We start from the raw sequence: 12,986 nt of genomic DNA, 5'->3' as shown, positions 1-12,986 counted from the left end.
CTAAGATTGATACCCATTTGTGTTTCCTAGTATCTGGGCTTTAGCTCTTTAGTTTCTTGGTCTTTGAGATGGGTGTAATTGCATCTGCCTTACATTTTGTTCTGAGCTTGAGAGGTTATTATTGAGAATGTGTTTTAGAAGTTTAAAATTTAATTCAAATGCAGATAACATAATAAAATATCAGAATATTATGAAGTCAATACCATAAATGAGACTGATGAGGTTGAAAAGCACTCTGCAGATTATACAGCTAGTTCATAATTTAACCAGCTTTTCTCTCTTCCTTGACAGTATATATTTGTAGGAAGCATAGCAAATACTTATGATGTCAACAATATATGCTATAAAGGTTTAGAATAGATAACATTGACCATTTTTAAAGGCCAAATGGAGGTCTTTAAGACCTATTCTTTCAATGTTAAGGTTATTTTCATATGAAAAACATTTACTGATTTTATGCATAAAATGGTATATTTGTATTTGAAAATTTCTGAATGCTGCAATAACTGAATTTTATAATACTATTACATACAGGTAGAGAAAAAGACAAAGATGGATGCATATAAACACTACTGGGAGTTGTAGGACTCCAGCAGAGTTAAAAAATCTTAATAATGCTTCATGAGGAGTCTAACCCTTAAGTAGCCAGTAATGTTACTGCAGCTTATCCAAAATTAATCAGCAAAATCCCAGCTGATGCCTGCTGATCCCTTTATAAATGCTACCCAGTAATATGGTTCTTTGAATATAAAGAAATGAAAAAAAAATACACTTTTAAACTTCTTGAAAATGTGGCAATTCTAGATAATTTGAACAAAGAATGCACTGGCTTCCACTGATATATATTCAAGAAGGAACTTATTTTTCTGAACAAACTAAAATGGCATTTTGTTTCAGTTACTCTGTTGCTCAAAGCCTCACTCCTACGGTTAGATGTTGGCAGGAGATTTGAACTAGAGGTTTCCTTATTCCTCTTCATATCTCTTTATACTGTGCCATGCTACCACTTAAGTGTGGATTTAAGTAAACTTAATCAAAAGAGAAAAAATCAATAGTTTTTATGCTACAAACCTTTCCTTTTGGAAAGCTCAAGTCATTAATCATTGGAGGGACAGTAAAGGGCACTTACTGAAGCATAGGCTTTGAAGTAAGACAAGATCAGAAGCTCAACTTAACATCCACACTTTCTATCTATGTTGAATCATGGAAGTTTGTAGTCTGTCAGCCTCCATTTTTCATCTTCTCTGGGATGAACTTTATATGTTAATGTTATAATAAACATGTTAAGGACTAAAGTATACAAGCAAATGAATTAACATAAGTTCTGGTGTATAGTAAGAACTCAATAAATGGCAGCTACTATTATTTTTGTTGCTTTCAACATATTTTAAATTACCAGTGATATAACTAAAACTATTTATGTATTACATCATTAATTACCAGTTGAGTTCTAATAATTAAACATAGTCAAGAATCTTCTATTCATTCAGGTGACATATCATTTGAATGAGTACAACAAAACATTTTTCGGCAAAGTTATAGATGGAGTATACAAGGCTAGCAGAATAAGCATTCTGGACAAGCAGAATAAGGACATTCAAAAATCGACTCTTCCAAAAGAGCTATGAAAACGTTGGCAAAAATTGACAAAATAAAAATTTCAAACTCTTAAAATTAACTAAAGACTTGCATCAATCTCCCAAAAGTATATTCAAGAAAAATGGCAGGATCTTGATAAGAAAAGTGAGGATTATAGCATTATAAACTTGGCGTATTCCTTTCCATCTTTCCTTGACTGCGTGGTAGTCTTGAAAACCAGTAGCCTTCCCATCATGACAGTCAAGAGAACAGCAAGCTAACAAACTCTGTAGGGGTTGAATGGGTTTGGAGTCCCTGAAAGACAATTCTCAGATGATTTTCACCACTTCACCTGGTTGTCAGATGCCTAGAACCTCCTGTCTCAGGGATTGGTTTTATTTGACCTGTTCAAGGTAAACGGTTTTTATCTTGGGTTTTTGTTTAAAACAAAAACAAAACAAAAAAACAAACGAACAACAACAACAAAAACCACAAATCAACCACAGTTGCCTCAGGTGACACTGACAACTGGGGCAAACTGAAAGTTTGTGAATAAAATTAAAAGGAAAAATAGAGGGGATAATCCAAAGACCATAGGACATTTTGAAAATCTCTAAAGTACTCTTGAGACTCTAGAAAGCCTCACAAATATGCAGGGCTGTGTGGATGATAAGGAAAGATCAGAGAAGGGTCTACATTCTCACAGCTGACTGACCTTGAGGCTTAGCACAAACAGAAGGTGAATCACTGGAGTTTTAAATGCCTGCTAAATCACTGGAGACATGCCCAAAACACACATGCAGCCATTTGGTAAAGACTGAGGGACATAGGTTCTAGGTGTTTAGAAAATCTCTGTCCCATCACTAGCTAACTAATGAACTAGCTAAGCAGAGATTGCAGTGGAGATATATAACAAAGAATACAGAATTTACAGAATTCATTCTGGAAAATCACTAAACACCACCGATAACATCAGCACAACCACAGCAATGGCAACATGCAGCTACAACATACATCTGAAACAAGGGAGTAAATAACAAACATCAGGAAAGGGGGAATAATCTGGTTTCCAAAACGGCCATATTTTGTTATTTTAAAGTCTAGTTTTCAACATATAAACAACAAAATTATCAGACATTCATGTAAGCGGATAAGTTTGGCCAATGACTCTTCTTAAGGAAACCTGGACATTGCTTACTAAACACACACTGTTATTCATCTATTACAATAAAGATGTTGAAAACTAAAGAAAACCATGTCTAAAAACTGAAGAAAAGTATGAAAATTAAATCTCACCAAATAGAGTATGAATAATAATTTGTAAATTATACAAATTACCAAAGAGCAATTTTTTAATTGAAAAGTACAATGCATGAAATTTTAAAAAATTATCTGCAGGAGATAAAAAGCAGATTTAAGTTGGCACAATAAATAATCAGCAAACTTGCAGATAATTGTGAGATTATCTAGTCTGAAAAAGAGAAAGAAATAAAGAAATATTAGAAGAGCCAGCCACACATGGAGAACCATCAAGCATATTAAGTTACACAAAATGGAAATCCTGGAGGAGTAAAGAGAAGGGTTCAGACAGAAAATGTAAAGAAATAATGAGCAAATTATTCCAAATTGATAAAAATCATTATTCTACTCATCTCAGAAATTCAACATACTCCAAATAGGATAAACTCAGAGATTTGTGCTTAGAAATATCATAATCAAACTCTTTGAAGTCAAAGATAAAGATATAATCTTTAAGCAGAAAGAGAAATAACAACTAATCACATACAAGAAATAGTCAATAAGACTAACTGCTGAATTGTCATCAATAACTATGCAGTGCAGAAGTTATTGGGAAAATATACTCAAACTGCTGAGATTGAAGATCCTCAACAAAGAATTTTATGAACTACAAAACTGTCTTTAAGAAATGAAGATTAATTAAACCATTCTCAGATAAACAGTAACTGAAATAAATAATTGCCAGCAGATGTGCCTTACAAATAATACTGGGGTCCTTCAGTTTTAAATGAAAGAACACAAGACAGTAATTGAAATTCAGTCAGAAAAATAGAGATCACTGGCGTATGTAACTACATAGCTAAATGTAAGTGACAGTGTAAGTTTGTATTTATTTGTAATGCTTTCCTAAACTTATCTAATTTAAAAATAGTTGTATAATGCAATACTGATGATGTATTGGTAATTTTATAATACATAAAGGAAGGAGAAGAAAAAGAATTATATGGGACAATGTTCTGTATACCTTTAAAATTAAGTATTACTGTTATTTTTTACTTTCAAACTGATTTATTTTTTCCCAAGATATTTATTTATTTATTTATTTATTTATTTATTTATTTAGCTATAAACACAAGAACAGAAAACCAAACACCACATGTTTTCACTCATAAGCGGGAGTTGAACAATGAGAACACATGGACGCAGGGAGAGGAAAATCACATACTGGGACCTGTTGGTGGGTGGAGGGTTGGTGAGGGATAGCATTAGCAGATATACCTAATGTATGTGACGGGTTGATGGGTGCAGAAAACCACCATGGCACGTATGTACCTATGTAACAAACCTACATGTTCTGCACATGTACCCCAGAACTTAAAGTATAATAATAATAATAAAAGTTATTAATTTCTATATACATTTGCATTTTTGTATGCCTTTGAAGATTGTTATCAATCTAAACTTGACTGGTTTAGCTTAGTATATCAGTTGTAATCCCCAGGAAAACCACTAAGAAACTGAGTAAAAATTTGTAGAGAAAGAAATAAAATGAGAATTAAAATAGCACACAAGAAAATATCTATTAAATGTAAAAGAACGAAATAGTAGAGGGATAAAAAAAGACATAAGATGTATCAAAAATAAATAGTAAAATGGTAGATAAGTCCACTAGTATCAGCAAGTGCATCAAAAACCCACAAGAGACCAGTTTAGATTCCCTACTATTTCTACAGTTAAAAAAGAAATGGAAAATCAAATGTGTTGATGAGGATGTGGAGATGTTAGAACCTACATACATTGCTGGTGATAATATTAAATAGTACAGTCACTGAAGAAAACAATTTAAATATTCCTCAAAAGTTAAACAAAATTACATGATACATAATGTATCATGTACATGTTAATTGCATGTGTTTAATGCAATTAAACACATAATTATACCCAAAAGAACCAAAAATGTGTTCAAATATAAACTTCGTACATGAATGTTCATAGCAACAATATTCACAATAACTGAAAAGAGAAAACAACTTAACATCTATCACTTCATGTATGGATAAGCAAAATCTGGCATATCCATAAATTGAAATATTATCCAGCCAAAAAAAGAAATGATGTACTGATAAGCAATAAAGCATGAATGAGCCTTAAATCATTAAGCCAAGTGAATAAGCCAGGTACTCATCCCCTTAAAAAAAAAAAAGCCACATAAGATGCTATTTATACCAAAAAATTCAGAATAGGCAAATCTAGAGAGACAGAAAACAAATTATTGGTGTCTTAGGGGTAGGAGAAGGAGAAATGAGTGACTGCTTAATGGGTTTGGAGTTTCTTTTTTGGTGCTGAAAACATTCTAGAACTAAAGAGCTGTGATAATTTAACAACATTGTGAATACACTAAATGCCACTGAAATATACACTTAAAGTGATTAAAATGGTAAGCTTTATTACAAACACATGTAATACTACATATATATACATATGTAAATAGATCAAAAACTCTAACCAAAAGGCAGAGATTTTCAGAATAAATTAAACATGACACAACTATATACTGTCTAAAGGAAATGTACATTAAAAATGTACAATATGCTGAAATCAAAAGAATGGGAAAAGATACGTCATGCAAACAATAATCAAAGAAGTTGCTACACTAATATCAAACAAAATAAACTTTAAAAAATTTACTAGCAAGAAAATCAAGATTTCATAATGATAAAAAGTGTCTATAAAGGAGATATGAAAACATAAATATATATGCACCTAACAAGAGAGACTTAAAATACATAAAACATAAATTAAAGGAAAGTAGACAAGAAAACATTAATAGTTGGGGATGGCAATAACTGATCTTCAGTAACGTATAAAAAAACTAGGCAGAATATCAACAAGGAAACAGAAAATTTAAACAATAAACCACAATATGCCAACCTGACCTAAGAGATGTTTAGAAAATTATTGTTCTAGAACAGCAGAACACACATTTTTTGCAAACACACATGAAACATTCTCTGATTAGACCAATACGTTAGGCCATGTAACATGTTTTCATAAATTGGAGAAGACTGAAGTTATACAAAGTATGTATTCCCACTACAATAGAATGAGATTAAAATATTAATAAATGTTAAAATTTGAGAAAATAACAAATATGAATGAATTAACAAATACACTTCTAAATCACCATTGAGTCAAATAAAAGATTAGAAGAAAATACTGAAAACATTTTGATATGATTAAAATCAAAAACATATAAAAATGTATGAGATGCAATAAAATGAGTGCTTAGAGAAATATTTATAGTTGTAAGTGCCTATATTAAAATTCAAAATAATCTCAAATCAAAAGCCTAACTTTCCACCTTAAAAAACAGCATATTAATTCCAAAGCAAGTAGAAGGCAGAAAAATATTATATTTGGAGCAGAAATAAATGAAGTAGGCATAGAAAAATGGAGAAAATCAGTGTAACAAGATGTTAGTTCTTTGAAATGATTAACAAAATTGGTAACTATTAGAGTGACCAAGAAGAAAAAAAATGAGAAGGCTCACTTAAAGCTAAGAATGAAGGAAGAGCCATTAGTTTTAACAATACAGAACCAAAAAAAGTGTTATAAAAGAATGCTGTAATAGTATGCCAACAAGTTAGATAACCTAGATCAAATGGAGAAATTCCTATAAAGGCGCAAACTACTGAAAGTGACTCAAGAAGAAACAGAAAATTGGAATAGAAAATCAGTAAGTAAAAAGTTGCAATTAATGATCAGAAAAATACTCCAAAATAAAAGCCCAGACCCAGATGGTTTTGCTAATAAAACCTACCACACATTCACACATTAAAAAAATTAATAATAATAACACCAAATCTTTCACAAACTATTTCAAAAGAAAGAAGCTGAGAGAATACTTTCCACCTCACTCTATATAAAGCCATTGGTACACTTACACAAAAACTCACTCACACAAGGAGAAACTGATTATCTGTAGAGTCCTATATCTATTAAATAAATTGAATCAATAGTTAATAGTCTTCCAAATCAGAAAGTGCCAGCTCCAGACGGATTCACTGTTAAACTTATACTGATAATTTAAAGAAGAAATGATACCCGTTTTCTAAAATCCCTGCAAGAAAATAGAGGCAGAGGGAATAATTTCTAACTCATTCCACAATGCCAGCATTACACTATTACCAACATTAGACAAATAAATTTCAAGAAAGATAAAACTATAAATTGATATTTCCCTTGAATATACTCACAAATATCAAATAAGATATTACCAAATATAATCCAACAGTTTATAAAAATAATTACACCACATTTCCAAGTTGGAATTATGCCAGGTATTCATGACTGGTTCAACATTCACAAATCATTCAAGAATTCTATCTTAGCAGGTTAAAGGGAAAACATCAAATTATTGCATCAATATTTGCAAAAAATTGACAAATCCATTTCCAGTTTATACTAAAGTCTGTCAGCAAAAATGAGAATAGAATGGGAATTTCCTTAACTTAAAAAAATCTATAAAACCTCCAGCTGAAATCATTTTAAATGGTGAGAAACTGGACAATTCTCCCCTGAGACGGCAACAAGGCAAGGATGTTCCCTCTCATACTCCTATTAAAAATTGTACTGGAAATCATAGCTAGTGCATTGAGACAAAACAAGGAAATGAAAGCTATATAGATAAGAAGGCAAAATGAAACTGTTTTCATAGAACACAATTGTCAGTGAAGAAAATCGCAATGAATCAATAAATAAATTCCTGAGACCAATAATTATAACAAGGATGCAAAACACAAGGTTGATACACAAATGTCATTGCTTTCACATATAACCACAGTGAACAACCGGAATTTTGAATAAAACTCAATGCCATTTACACTAGCACCAAATTAAAAAATGATTGATATAAATCTGAAAAACTATACACAGGATCAAGTTGAAGAAAATTAATTACAGAATTCTGATGAAAAAATCAAAGAATATCTAAGTAAATGGAAAGATATTGCATGATCATGAATTAGAAGGTAAAATATTGTTAAGATGTCAATTATTGTCAACTTTATAAAATCAATGCAATCTTAAAATTCCAGCAAGTTATTTTATAGATATTGACAAATTAATTATAAAGTCTATATGGAATGTCCAATGTCTTAAATTAACCAAGAAAATACTGAAGAAGAACAAAGCTGGCTTTCTACCTTGTGTTAAGATTTGCTGTAAAGCTACAGTATTGAACACAGTGGTATAAAGAATAAACACGTAAATCTATAAAACAAAATAGGGAGCTTGGGATTAAAGCCACACAAACGACATACCTGTGACAAATGTGCAAAGTCAGTTAATTAACGGAAGTATAGTATTTACGACAAATAGTACTGGGATAATTGGACATCCACATGCAAAAAAATATGTAAATGAACCTAGACACGGAGCTTACGCCCTTCACAAAAATTAACCGAAAATGGATCATTGAAGTAAAAATAAACTGCAAAAACATAAAACTTCTAGAGAAAACAGGAAAATACATATGAGACTTTGGGTTTGGTAATGAATTTCACATAAAATACTGAAAGCATTACTCATGGAAGAGGAAATTTTAAGTTGGTCTTTATTGTGATTAAATATTTCTCCAACACAATACACTGGTAAGAGAAGATAGATAAGTTGCGGACTGAGAAAAGATATTTTCAAAACACAGTATCTGGTAAAGGACTTGAATCTAAACTATTTAAAGAACTTTTCAAAGTCAATAATAATAAGGCAAATAAATTTAAACAATAGGAACACATTATAAGCAGACACCTCACCAAAAGAAACATGTCAAAGAAACCTATGAAATGATTCTCAGCCTCATTTGTCATTAAAGTATTGCAAAATTAAACAACGAGATACCTCTAGACAATAGAATGGCTAAAATTAAAAGAAATAATAATTTATTGCAAATATTCAGAGTAATAGGAACTCTCATTATTTGTAGAATGCAACATGGTACATCCACTTTGGAAGACAATTTAACAGTTTCTTACAAAGCTAAACATAGACTTACCGTGTGATCTATCAATTGTATTACTAAGTATTTACTCAACTGATATAAAAATTTGTGTTTGCACAAAAACCTGCCAGTGAATACTTATGGCAACTTTATTCTTAGTCACCAAAAACTGAAAACTAAGATGTCTTTCAAAACATGAATAAATTGAACTTTAACACAATAGTACAATGGAATTTTATTAAACAATAAAAATAAATGAGCTATCAAGCCATGATGGATGAATCTTAAATGCATATTGTTAAATCAAAAAAGCCAGTCTGCTAGCGGTTCAGGAGGAGGACAGGAGGGTTGAAGAGGTGAAGTGCAGGGACTTTTTATTATTGTGAAACTATTCCAGGTGGTACTTTAATGATAGACACATGACAATATGCATGTTTCAAAAACCATAGAAGTTTATAGAACAAAGAGTGAATTTTAATATATACAAACTAAAAATAAATCTTTTAGGAGGTTGGTGGATCCAGAATAGAAAGCAAAATGTGACAACAATGTAATCAGTTGTAACATCCTCAATTCAAAACACGGGGGAAAAGGGTGCTGATCTAGAAATTTTGCAAATTAGTGGAATCTGTAAGGTCAAAAGTACATATGATCACTGCAGTCTAGTTGACAAAATTCACCCAACTCCATAGGAGTATGAGGTAACAATTCTAAAACCACTATATATGTACACTGAAATTGAACATTTAAACAAGTAAACGGCAGATGGTGGGGGCCAGACTTCCTAATGTTGGAGAGGGAAGTCATAGATTAGCAAGGAGATGCAGCTAGAATGATCTCTATGGCAATGAAATAGTGTTGGAGACAGCAGTATAAACTTTTCTGTAGCTTAATATACATACACATAGCTACATGTGAAAATATTTATGTGTATGTGGTGGGTTAGAATACTCACATACAACTCCTTGCTCTGTTAGCAGAGAGTGCTTAAAAGCAACAAAGCCCCAGCAACAATGAGAACACCTCATGCCCAGATATTGGCATCTAAAACCACTCTCCATTAAAAGTAACCTGGGCTCCTGAAAGAAATACCTGATTCTAAGACTTGTGCAGGAAATATATAAAATGAGTCTGTATCACGTTGTGGTGCAAGAAAGTACTAAAGTGATTAAAAATCTTACGGCGACTGTTGTATGTCAGAGGCACTCAGGAGTCTACTGAAAGAGCTTCCATGACCAAGGCTGGAGTTATTTGAGCAACAAAACACATAAAGCAGTGATGAATTATAATCTATCAAATGAAAGGGGAATATCCACATGTACTACTTGGAATTCTTATGTGAAGGAGTGCTACATTTTTCCCTCATTTTTATTTATCTCATTATTTACTTATGTAGACTTTATATAAGTAAGTAAGATGTGTGGATACTCCACTTTCAAGGTGGAGAATAATTTCTCACTCTTTAAGAGTGTGCTGTGAGTAGTGACTGAATACCCTCCAAAAAGTTTAATATAGAAGGAAGAGAAAAAGGTCAACCTTCCCCCGTGGAAGCCTCACCAACACTCTTTCTATCAGGTGAACGTGGTTAATGCCAACAGCGATGAGTCATGTGGTAGTATCACCCTTCCTATGATGAAAGAAAATGGCACTTTACCTCTGTGGTCTTCCGGCCAAAAAGCCAACAACCCCAGCCTGATCATAAGGTAAACAGAGAAAAATCCTATTGAGAAATATTCTACAAGATATCTGATAAATAATATTTAAACTTGTCAAGTTCATCAACGAAAAATTGTCTGAGAATCTGTCACATCCAAGAATTAGGTAGAAGTCACTACTAATTGTGATGCAGTATATCGCATGAGATACTGGAACCAAAAAATTAAGGTAGGATTTTATCTGAATACGTGAATAAAGTATGAACTGTATTTAACAGTAATGGATTGATTTTTTTATTAATTACATCAAATGTGCCATATTATTGTAGAATGGTACTCATAGAGAAAACTGGTGTTGAACAACATTAACGTCCCCAGCCTTTCTCATATTGGTGATCCACTCCTATAGTCTATGTTTCTAGGGCACATTCTCCACACAAAACTTATCTGTACTAACTTTGCAATTTTTCTGTAAGTCTGAAACTGTACTGAAATAAAAGCTTATTTAAGAACACAAACATGGAATCCTTGCTATTTAGACTCAACAGTGAGTTAGATGTATATGAAGCCAGAATTAGGAAACAGGATGCTCTAGGGAATCATAATGTGTTTTATTGACTGGAAACAAAATATGAGTGGTGTGATGGACATTGCAGGCACTCTCCAGTTTTCCCTTTGAGGATAAATTAATCCAACTGCTGGGAATGTACTCAGAGGACAGACTGCAGTTCTCATCCTTTCAGGGATTGCCTCCTCAGAAACTCAAGGTCTTCCTCAGATGACTCACCTGCAATGACTGAGAGGAGTTACGAAGCTCTGACCATCCTGACTCCACTCAGGAAAACTGCTCAATTAACTTCCAAACTCCTCATTGTCATTGGCTAGCGCTGTTGTCAGGACCGAATCACACCTTAGTTTCCCTCTCTGGCTACACCTGCTTTTATCATCCCTTCTGCAGGGACAGATCCCAAAGGCACTGTCATTCAAATGTCTTGCTTCTTAACCTCTGCCTTAGAGTGTGCTTTCTAGAAAAGCCAACCTGTGGCAAGGGTTATGATACACAGAAAGAGGAAGTTATTTTGATTTTGGAGATGTCTATTGGGAAGGTAAGAATAATAGCCTGGAAATAGAAGGGAAATTGTACCTGTAAATCTTGGTTCATCTTAGGTAGAAAATGAAGGGATGAGAATGAGTGAGACAAAAAGTACAAACAGCTGAATAAAAGAAGTTGGTTAAAATAGGAATCTTGGAAATATGAACATTTAAAATAGAGGGAGAGAAAGAGCTCTCCCAAAAGAACAAGGATGAGCATTGGAAGGCAGCTTCAAGAGATTCCGAAAGCAAAGGAAGAGAAAGACCAAAGCAGCTGCAAGCTGTGTCTCGTCCATTCATTCATTCAATCATATTAATTACATTTAGCACTAGATACCTCCTGAACAGTTCAATGAGATATAAAATCAAATAATACATAGAAAGTGGTTTAATGTATTTACAATCTTATTGGAGTCTAGTTAAGATGACTCAACAGAGGGATATAATGGGGGCTACTAGGATAAGAAAAGCTAACATTTTACAATTAAACTGAGGGATTCATGGGGAGATCCCTAAGTTTTTTAAGAAGCAAATTTTGAAGTAGGAGATTTCAAGATATGATTGTGAAAAGGGTCACTGGCATAATCTCTTGGTGGACACTATCCCCATATAAATATCATAATATTGAAGAGGGGAAGGGAAGAGGAGGAAGAGGAACTATGGTCTCAGAGTCAAGAAGGACTGAAGAGCTAATTTAGTGAAATTATGGACTGGGACAGTAAAATTTTTCCTGGAATTCCAGTTGCTAGCCTGACAATTGTTTTCTTCAGTCATTATCAATCATATCAATTACATAATTCAGATTAGTCAAAACCACATAGGACTCATATTCTTGTCTCTGTAAAATTATTTTAGGAAATCACTTAACTAAGAGAGTGGAAGTTGAAATAAAAAGCATAACAGTTGAGGCTGATTTGACCACAATGATTATTTGAATTTTTAAATTGATGACATTTTCAAGAAATGGCAATAGTCTAGGGTAAAACTTTAACATTTTATTTTTCCAAAACTACTGGCTATATTTTATAAAAGAAACTGTAATTTGTTCATCCATTTAGAATATGTCCTAATATTTTTTATCAGTGTTAGGAGGTATGAGATATAAATTCTGATTAATGGCTATTCATTACATTCTACCTAATAATGAATGCAAAATGCATTTATTTTCCAGTGCCATATTAATTTTAGTACTACTTAAATATTTTATTCTAAAATGTTAGGAATAAATTGATGAGTTCCCTGTAGCATTCTAAAAGTATATGTTGTGAGTGAAAGCATAAAGCCCTTGCCAAAAAGAAACTCCTAATGACAATTTTAACCTTTTCTTTGTTCACTGTGCATGATGAACATATTACGCCTTTTCATACTGGCAGTCATCATTCTTTTATAAATGTGTCATTTATTCTAAACATATAAATTAATAT

This window comes from Theropithecus gelada, chromosome 3, assembly GCF_003255815.1.
Source record: "Theropithecus gelada isolate Dixy chromosome 3, Tgel_1.0, whole genome shotgun sequence".
Lineage (NCBI taxonomy): Eukaryota > Metazoa > Chordata > Mammalia > Primates > Cercopithecidae > Theropithecus > Theropithecus gelada.
This window is presented reverse-complemented; position numbering follows the sequence as displayed.